Below are 9,319 nucleotides of genomic sequence, written 5' to 3'. Positions count from 1 at the left end.
GGGCAATCTACTTCCATAGTGATACTGCCTCAGAAACCCAAGAAGGGGTCACTATGAGTCAGGCCTGACTCAATGGCACATAACAACAACAACAACTATATATATATTTAAAGTAGTTTAGCGAGCTCTGGTGGCACAGAGCCTAAGGCATTTGACTGCTAACCAGAAGGTTTACAATTCAAATCCACCAGCCATTCCATAGAAGGAAGATGGGACAATCTACTTCCATAAAGATTTACCACCTCAGAAAGCCAATGTGGGTCACTATGAGTCAGAACCAACTTGATGGCAGTGAGTTTGGGTTGGTTTGTTTGTGTTATTGTTGCTGTTGTTTTTTGGAAAGTAGTTTAATCCCCTTCAAAGCCTTATGTGACTGTAAACACCAGTATCCCTACTTTATGAATAAGGAACTATGGCACAGGATTTCAACTTAGGCATTCTAATTCCAGAGTTTATGCTTTTAACTACTATGCCACAATGTTCATCCAAAACTGTTCATCTCTGTTCATGTAGAAATCATGCAGAACGGGTGGATATGAGATTAGACAGAGCTTGAAAGAAGATCATACAATATCAGAATGTTAAGGCCATGCTATTTTAACGCGAATCACAGGCTATAAATAACCACAAAGGTTTTTGAGCAGGAGAGTGTTTTGTCTTCAGAAAATACACAAACTTTTACCAAGTACATTTACTTCACCCTGGAATCACTCATCTGCAAAACGATAAAACTCTGGAGTAGAAGAGTCATTCTAATTCGAAAACTTTAACATCTTAGGAGAGGATATGCATTTCTCCACCCCCGCCCCACACACTACGCAATGGCTGCTTCAGTGTTTCTGACTACCGTGCTCCAACCCTGTTTAAATTTATCTGTGTGATTTATTTCCTTTTCCAGCTGGTGGATTACAGACTGAACACCTCTCTCCTCCTTTTCCTCCCCACTAATCATCACTTCTAGTTACCACAGCAAATAAGTCACAGCCTGAAGAATTAAAAGAAAGCCTTTTTCTTGGGAACCTCAGCTCTTTTTTAAGAGGTTGGGGCCGGCTTCACCTTTCCTTTAGATCACATCAGATAGGTTCTGGAGACTCACCTCAGAGCAACAAGTCCCTCAGACTGGATTTTTGTAGGAAACACTGATAACTGCCCCTTGAAAAAGGCATTGACTTAAACTCAAAGAATTCATCTGAGTCTGGTCTGAGCACTCCTTGCCTTTTAAGTCTCAACTTAAACGGATTCTCTCATCTTCCTATGATTGAATTTTCTTCCCAATTACTCATTTCCTGTAAAGATGTTTCTGAACATTTTCTTTCCTGTTCTCTTAAAACTCTCTTTGTGTCTCAGCAAATCTCTCTTCCTCAATTTTGCTATGTCATAAATGTGAACATCCCTCTTGGCCCTTCGTCTGGTTGCCTTGTGTTGTTCCACCTCCAATTTAAGACACTTCTAGAATCTTTATCCTTGATTTATGCTGCAAGTGAATCTTGTTGAATAGTATTCAAGTAAGAAAGATGAATCTACAACTTGAGATATGATTGTTGTTATTAGCTAGATCTGAATCAAATTAAGAAGCATGAATTGTTACTGTGTGTCATGGCTTGGACATGGCATTTAATCTCATTGAGAATGGTTTCTTCATCTATAAAATAATTCAAATCACAAATGGCTAATATAAGGATTCACTAATATAAACTATATGAAGCCTAACATATGATGTTTAGTAAACACTGGGTGTGCATTACAACATACTAGTTGTTCAATAAGTAAAGACCAGCTTTATCTATGATTCCTGCAAAATATCTGTGAGTTGATCACAGTCACCTCAGCTAAAACAATCCTGCTTGTCACTGGGTAGCTCTAATACCTCTTGAGGAGCTCTGGTAGCATAGTGCTGAAGGCACTTGACTGCTAACCGGAAGGCTGGTGGTTCAAACTCACCAGCCACTCCTCGGAAGGAAGATGGGGCAATCTACTTCCGTAGTGATATTGCCTCAGAAACCCAAGGAGGAGTCGCTATGCATTCAGTCCGACTCCACGGCACATAACAACAATACCTGTTGACTTTTATGCTTTCTAATAATTTTATAATTCAGTTGATCTTATTTATATATAAACATACATATCAACACGCATACACATACACACACATATATACCAGGAGCTCTGGTAGCATAGTGCCTAAGGCATTTGACTCCTAACCAGAGGGCTGGCAGTTCAAACCCACCAGCCACTCCTCAGAAGGAAGGTTGGGTAATCTACTTCTGTAGTGATATCGCCTGGGAAACCCAAGGAGGGGTCGCTATGAGTCGGGGCAGACTCAACAGCACATAACAACAACAACATATATATGGTGCCCTTTCATTAGATAAAGAGAAAGATAGATACAAGAAGACAGACTGTTAGATATAGACAACTGTTAGATGTAGACAACAGACAGACAGAGAGACCCCTGGGTGGTACAAATAGTTAACACATTCACCTCCTAAGCAAAAGGTTGGATGTTTGAGTCTACTCGGAAGTACCTTGGGAAAAAAGCCTAATAATCTACCTCCAAAAAATCACCCACTGAAAACTCCAAGCATAGATGTACTCAGATGGAATCAGGGAAAACTGCTCAGATTCTTGACTTTTCATTCACTACCTAGAAAACAGCTACCAAATTTCAAAAATCAACTCAAAACTTACTTCTTGTAAGGAGTTATCCACTTGACTTTACTCACTCATTCCTCAAGTAGAAATAATGATCCACTTGCTTTGCTCTCACCAACCTAGCTGTGTAAAATTTTGCCATCCCTAGCTGTGCATCAAAATCACCCATGGAGCGTCTAAATCATGCCAATAACTGAGCCATACCATCTGAGTTGCCGCCTCAGCAGACCTGGGTTTGGGTCCCTGCAACTGTGAATTTCTGGCTGAGTTCAGTGATGCACAGGTTATTTAAATGTGCAGTATGAAGAGAAAAAAGTAGGCCTTGAACTCTTCATTTTTCCTGGGGGGGGGGGTTACTGCTGGGAGTGGGGCTAAAGCTATCTACTTCACCAAGTCTATAACAGCAAAAGGGCAGAAACATTTTCTTAGTACGCTTCCCAAACCTCAGTCATGATTTCTGGCACAAATTGTTACTGCATGAAGGAAAAAAAAAAAAAAAAAAATGCTTTGCAAACTATTTTACTTGCAGTCATAGAAAAAATATGGTAATTATTTTGAGAATGTCAATGGAAAATAAAACATTACATTTATGTTACAATACATGTGAATACAGTGTGACTAGAAAATTTAATTAATTTCATATAAAACATGACTCTCAAAAGGTACATCTTGCCTAGAGCTAGAAAGTATCACAAAGGATTCATTGCCCCACCTCCTGCATTCATTGCACTACCTGATGGTCTTGCAATGGCCCTTTCAAATCCCCAAGGCAATTCTCAAATCCTCCTTAAATTACTGTTTCTTGAAAGTTCAGTTGTTCAGTTGTTCCCCAGTGAAGCTATCTTTAAAAAAATAATGTAATAAATTGACAAAATACCTCTCATTTTTGACCTATACTTCCTAGAGAATCCAAACTGTAACATTTTCCTCATAATCCCTAATATTTTTCACTTTTTTTACCTCCCTGGTGATGCAGTGTGTAAGGCATTTGACTGCTAACCAGAATGTTGGCAATTCAAACCCACTAGCTACTCTGTGGAAGGAAGACTGGGCAATCTATTTCTATAAAGATTTACTGCCTCGCAAACCTATTGGGGGACACTATGAGTTGGAATCAACTCGATGGCAGTGGGTTTGGTTTTGGTTTTTTGGTTTGTAATTCTTGTATTATATTCCACTTATAGTTCTCCACTTGTCTCACACTGATAAGGTTTTTATGCTACTACCTGCTTAAATATCCCAATCTAAAGTAACTTATAATGAAAATTTGTCATTGCTTTTAACTCTTCTAATCAAAAAACCCCTTTTTCCCTCAAAATTAAGTAATATGATGTTTCTCAAATGATAATTTGCATCATATTCAGCTGACATACATAGTAATAATGGAAATTCTCTTCCCCAAAGCCACAGTCACAGAATCTATTTTGGGAGTGGACCAAGAAATCTGTTTTTATCTTGTAACTGGTTGATTCTGATGTTAACTCTGCTCTTAGGTTACTTGATGACAATAATTTACACTACAGTAGTCTACCACTTACAAGAAAAGCTTTATTAAGAAAATAAATCATCATTGCAGTGATTTTCAAATATGAGTAAGCTTGGGAATGAACAAGGAGCTTGGTAAAATACAAATTCAAGTTGAACTGAGAAAACTGTTTTGACTCACTGCTTTAGTGTAACTTAGTCTTCTTGTGTCTTTTGTCTATTCTACCAGAAGCACAAAAGCCAGCTAGGTAATCCAGCACATTTTTATGTGATTGATATAACCAAACCAAAAACTTACCCACTGTCTGCAAGTTGACTCCAATTCACAGCAACCCTATAGGACAGAGAAAAACTGCCCTATAGGGTTCTTAAAGGAGTAATTTTTATGGAAGCACTTTGTCAAACTGTTCTCCCAGAGAAGTTGATGTGTTTGAACCTTTGACCTTTCAATTAGCAGTCAAGCATTTAACCACTTGTGCCAACCAGAGCTCTTTGGTGTACATTTTGACTACAGGAAACTTATCATTCAAGCATCTATTTGGTATGCACAGTAATGTTATTTCAATAGTCTGTGTAATTAATGGAGTCCTGGGTGGTACAAATGGTTAAACTTTTGGCCACTAACTAAAGGGTTCAAACCCACTCAGCAGTGTCATGCTTCATGTCTGGCAATCTGCTTCTGAAAGGATACAGTTTGAAAACTCTGGAATTTAGCTCTACTCTGCAACAACCGGGGTCGTAATGAGTTGGAGGTGACTCTACGGCCACTGGTTTGGTTTAGGGTTTGGGGTAACTAATTATTCTGATTCATTAATTAGTAAGGCTATCATCAGTTTTCCTTCTTTCACTGAGGGAAAATAAAATACATGATAATTAACAATAAATAATAAAGAAACAAGTGAATGAATGACAAAAAGACCATTTACATTATGGAAAAATTAGCCCATTGATTTTGCCTTGCAAAACTTTATTTTATGGTGTCAAAAAAATATTTACAGTATTTTTCAACAATAAAAAAAATATGTACTTAACTGGGAAGTCCTATGTAGTATAATTTTAAAAATTCCAAGTTTGCGTCCAGTAAGATGGCAGAATACTCAAACAAGCTACACAGACTCTCTTCAACAAAGTAAAGAGAAACCAATTGACACAGATACAGAAGATAATCCTGGAACCCTGAGCTTTTAAAGGAAGGATACAGAAATGGATTAAACACCAACTAATAGAACCTGAATGAAAATAGTGAATAAGGAGACAAACAGAGCTGTGGATTGTCAGCTATCCTGCACAAACAGTGTGAATATTTCCAAGTAGTGTTAACCAAAAAAACTTACTGCCATTGAGTTGTATCTAAACCATAAAGACCCTTCCTTGAGTTTCCAAGGCAGTATCACAATGGAAGTGGATTGCCCTAACTTCCTTCTGAGGAGGGGCTGGTAGGTTTGAACCACCAGCCTTCTGGTTAGCAGTCAAATGCCTTAGGCATTACTCCACCAGATTAACCTAAAAATCAGGCCTGCTCACCAAAGGCTGCATGGACAACTGCACTGGTGAGTGCTGATTAAAAACAGAAACAGCAAAGGAGACAAACTGGGCTGTGGACTTTTGCCTGTCTATAGGGCACAGCCATTTTGAATGTTTACAAGTAGCAGCCATTTGGGATATTTAAACTGTGAGCATTCCTGTTCAGATTCCAGGGACCTAAGAATAGGCTCTGTTGGCAGAGGACAGCATGGACATACCAGAGGCTAACAACTGGAAAGGTGCAATATTCCCCTTGTAACTCTTATAACTCACATCCTCTTGGTGAACGGAGGTGCAGCCATCACTCACTTCTACGCACCTTCTGGGCCAGCAGGAATTCCATCCCAGTCTGTGTACTCTGACAGAACCTGGGTGTCCTGCCCCACAGCACCCACACCAAGATTTGTTTTTTTGTTTTTGTTTGTGTGTTTGTTTTTAAAATATTCTTTCTTTTTCTTTTCCCTTTTGTTATTATTCTTTCTTTTCCCTTTCCAGGTTCCAGTTTTCTACTTTTCTTTTCTATTCCCTTTCCCTGGTTCCCATTTTTTTTCTTACTTGTGGTTCTTCTCGTCCCTTGTTTTTCTTTGTGCATTTTTCCCATCTTTTTCTTCATTATACTTCTACTCTAACTCTTTTCTCTTATTCCACTCTTCCCAGATATTGTGTGTGTGGGGGGTGGTTTACTCCTTTTTTTCTATTTATATTTCTTTTCACTTTTTAAAGCATTTCTTTAATATTTTGTCTCATTTATTGCCTTTCCTCTTTTTTTTTTTTTCTTTTTTAAATTTCCTTTCTCTTTTTGGTGATTGTTCCTGTGTGTTTATGTTGTATGTGATTTTTGTCCTCACTTTTACTTTTTGGTTTCTTTTTTCTAATTGTTGTTTTTGTCTCAGTGGGAGACAGCAACTGTGTGCATATAACTCAACCACACCCACATTTCCTGCAGCCGCACCTACTGAGTAAGGGCCACCACGTGCTTCTGCATCAACTGGCCAATGATACATGACAGCCAATATAAATCTGACTCATGCTTTACTGCTCTTCACAAACAGCTACCAGAGATCTGTGCATTCCTTCTCATTCTCTATCATACCTACTAGGAGAGAGGTGGAGAGTGCATAAGGACCACCAACTAGCAAATAGAGGAGCACAGTACCTTGTTTACTCAGATACATCCAAACAAAACAAAGAAAATGAAAATCTTAGGCAAATCACTCCAAAATACAATCACCAATTCAATACTGATACAGCAATATCACAATGTCTCCGAGACAACAATCACAGTCCACACAAAGAAGCAAGATAAAGCAGTAGAAACAAGGGACCAGAACACATCCCTGAGGAAGAAGCAGCACTAGAACTTCCTGATAAGGAATTCAAATGAATTACGTTTAGGTACCATCAGTGGATTGAGAGACAGATCAAGGAAAACACCAAAAATTGTAAGGAAAATGGACAAAATCCAGAACACTTTTGGAAGACAATACAAAAATAAAAGGCAAAATAAATGGAAAAATTAGAAATACAAAGTCTACAGATAGAAACCCAGAAGATGAAGACTAAATTTTCAGAAATAGATAACACATTGAATGGACAAAGGAGAAGAATTGAATCAATGGAAGACAGAATTAGTCAGGTTGAAGTTAAATGCCTCAATATTCTTTGGAAGGGGAGCAATCAGAAAACAGATCAAAACAAAATGAAGAATGCCTAAGATTCATGTGGAATATACCATCAAGAGGAATAATTTACATGTAATCAGTATTCCAGAACAGAAAGAGACAAATAAAACCACAGAGGAAATTGTTGAGGAATTGTTAGAAGAGAATTTCCTTGATATGATGAAAGATGAGACTATATCCATTTAAGAAGTCCCATGAACCTCAAACAGGATAGATCCCAAAAGAAAATCACCAAGACATATCATCATCACACTCACCAAAAACAAAGACAAAGATAGAATCCTGAAAGCAATACAGGAACAATGAAAAGTTATGTACAAAGGCCAACCAAAAAGACTAAGCTCTGATTTCTCAGCAGCAAATGAGCAGGAGCAAAGGCAATGGGATGCTATACATAAAACCCTGAAAGAAAAAAAAAAAAAAAAAAAATGCAACCAAGAATTATATACCTAGCAAAACTGTCCCTCAAATATGATGGTAAAATTGGGATATTTCCAGAAAAGCAGAAATTAAGGGAATTTGTGAAAACCAGACCAACCTTACAAGAAATGCTAGATGGAGTCCTTTGGACAGAGAACCACCAACAGCAAACAACCATTAACACATATGAGGACAAAACTAGAAACTAATCCACTTATGGAAGTATTCAAAGCAAAATAAGCTTCCATAAACTATAGACCAATATCCCTCATGAATATATACACAAAAATCTTCAACAAAATCCTAGCCAATAGACTCCAACAACATATCAAGAAAATCATTCATCATGACCAACTGGGCTTCATACCAGCTATGCAAGGATGGTTCAAAATAAAGAAACAATCAATGCCATCCATCACATAAATAAGACAAAGGAAAAGAACCACATGATCATACCAATTGATGCAGAAAAGTCACTTGATAAAATCAACACCCCTTCCTGATATAAACTCTCAGCAAAATAGGAATAGAAGGGACATTCATTCCTCAACACAATAAAGGACATATATGCAAAACTGAAAGCCAACATTATTCTCAATGGAGAGAATCTGAAACTATTCCCTTTGCAAACAGGACCCAAACAAGGATGCCCTCTATCACCAATTCTATTCAACATTGTAGCCAGGGCAATAAGGTAAGAAAGGGAAATCAAAAGCATCCAAATTGGTAAGGAAGAAGTCAAACTATCCCCATTTGCTGATGATATAATCCTACACATAGAAAACCCAAGAGACTAGTTTTCTTACTACTGGAACTAATTGAGAGATTTGGCATTGTCAGGATACAAGATCAACATCCAAAAATCAGGTGGATTCCTCTACAACAACAAAGAGATTGCTGAAAAGGAAATAAGGAAACCAATACCAAAAAACAAACCAAACTCACTGTTGTGGAGTCGGATCTGAATCATAGCAACCCCTCCCCTTAGGTTTCCAAGGTGGTATCACTATGGAAGTAGATTGCCCAAACTTCCTTCTGAGGAGTGGCTGGTGGGTTTGAACCACCAGCCTTCTGTTAGCAGTCAAATGCCTTAGGCACTATGCCACCAGAGCTCCTAAGGAAATCAATACCATTTACATTATCTACCAAATAATAATAATAAAATACTTGGGAATAAATCTTATTAGGGAAACAAAAGACCTGTACAAAAAAAAAAAAAAAAACACTACTTTAAGAAACCACAAGAGATCTACGTAAATGGAAGAACATATCATGCTCATGGACAGGAAGATTGAACATTGTGAAAATGTCAATACTACCCAAAGCAATCTATACATTCAATGAACACATCAAAATCCAGACCCCATCAACATTCTTCAAAGATATGGAAAAACCAATCACTACATTTTATATGGAAAGGAAAGAGACCTCAGATGAGCACAGGACTATTGAAGAAGGATAAAGTAGGAGGTCTCATGCTCCTGGATCTCAAAACCTACTATATAGCCACCACTGTCAAAACAGTCTGGTATTGGTACAATGACAGACACATAGAC

At 37.8% G+C, this 9,319-nt stretch overlaps 1 protein-coding gene across 1 annotated transcript in view; it reads right to left on the bottom strand.

Moving 5' to 3' along the window:
• DACH1 (dachshund family transcription factor 1) overlaps nucleotides 1-9,319 on the bottom strand; it is a 565,727-nt gene that overhangs the window by 241,514 nt on the left and 314,894 nt on the right. The gene's annotated exons all lie outside the window — the stretch shown is intronic.

This window comes from Orycteropus afer, unplaced genomic scaffold (assembly GCF_000298275.1).
Source record: "Orycteropus afer afer isolate SDZICR_OR568_19922 unplaced genomic scaffold, OryAfe1.0 scaffold00331, whole genome shotgun sequence".
Classification (NCBI taxonomy): Eukaryota; Metazoa; Chordata; class Mammalia; order Tubulidentata; family Orycteropodidae; genus Orycteropus; species Orycteropus afer.
The sequence above is the reverse complement of the archived record's forward strand: the minus strand, read 5'-3'. Positions and strand labels throughout refer to the sequence as shown.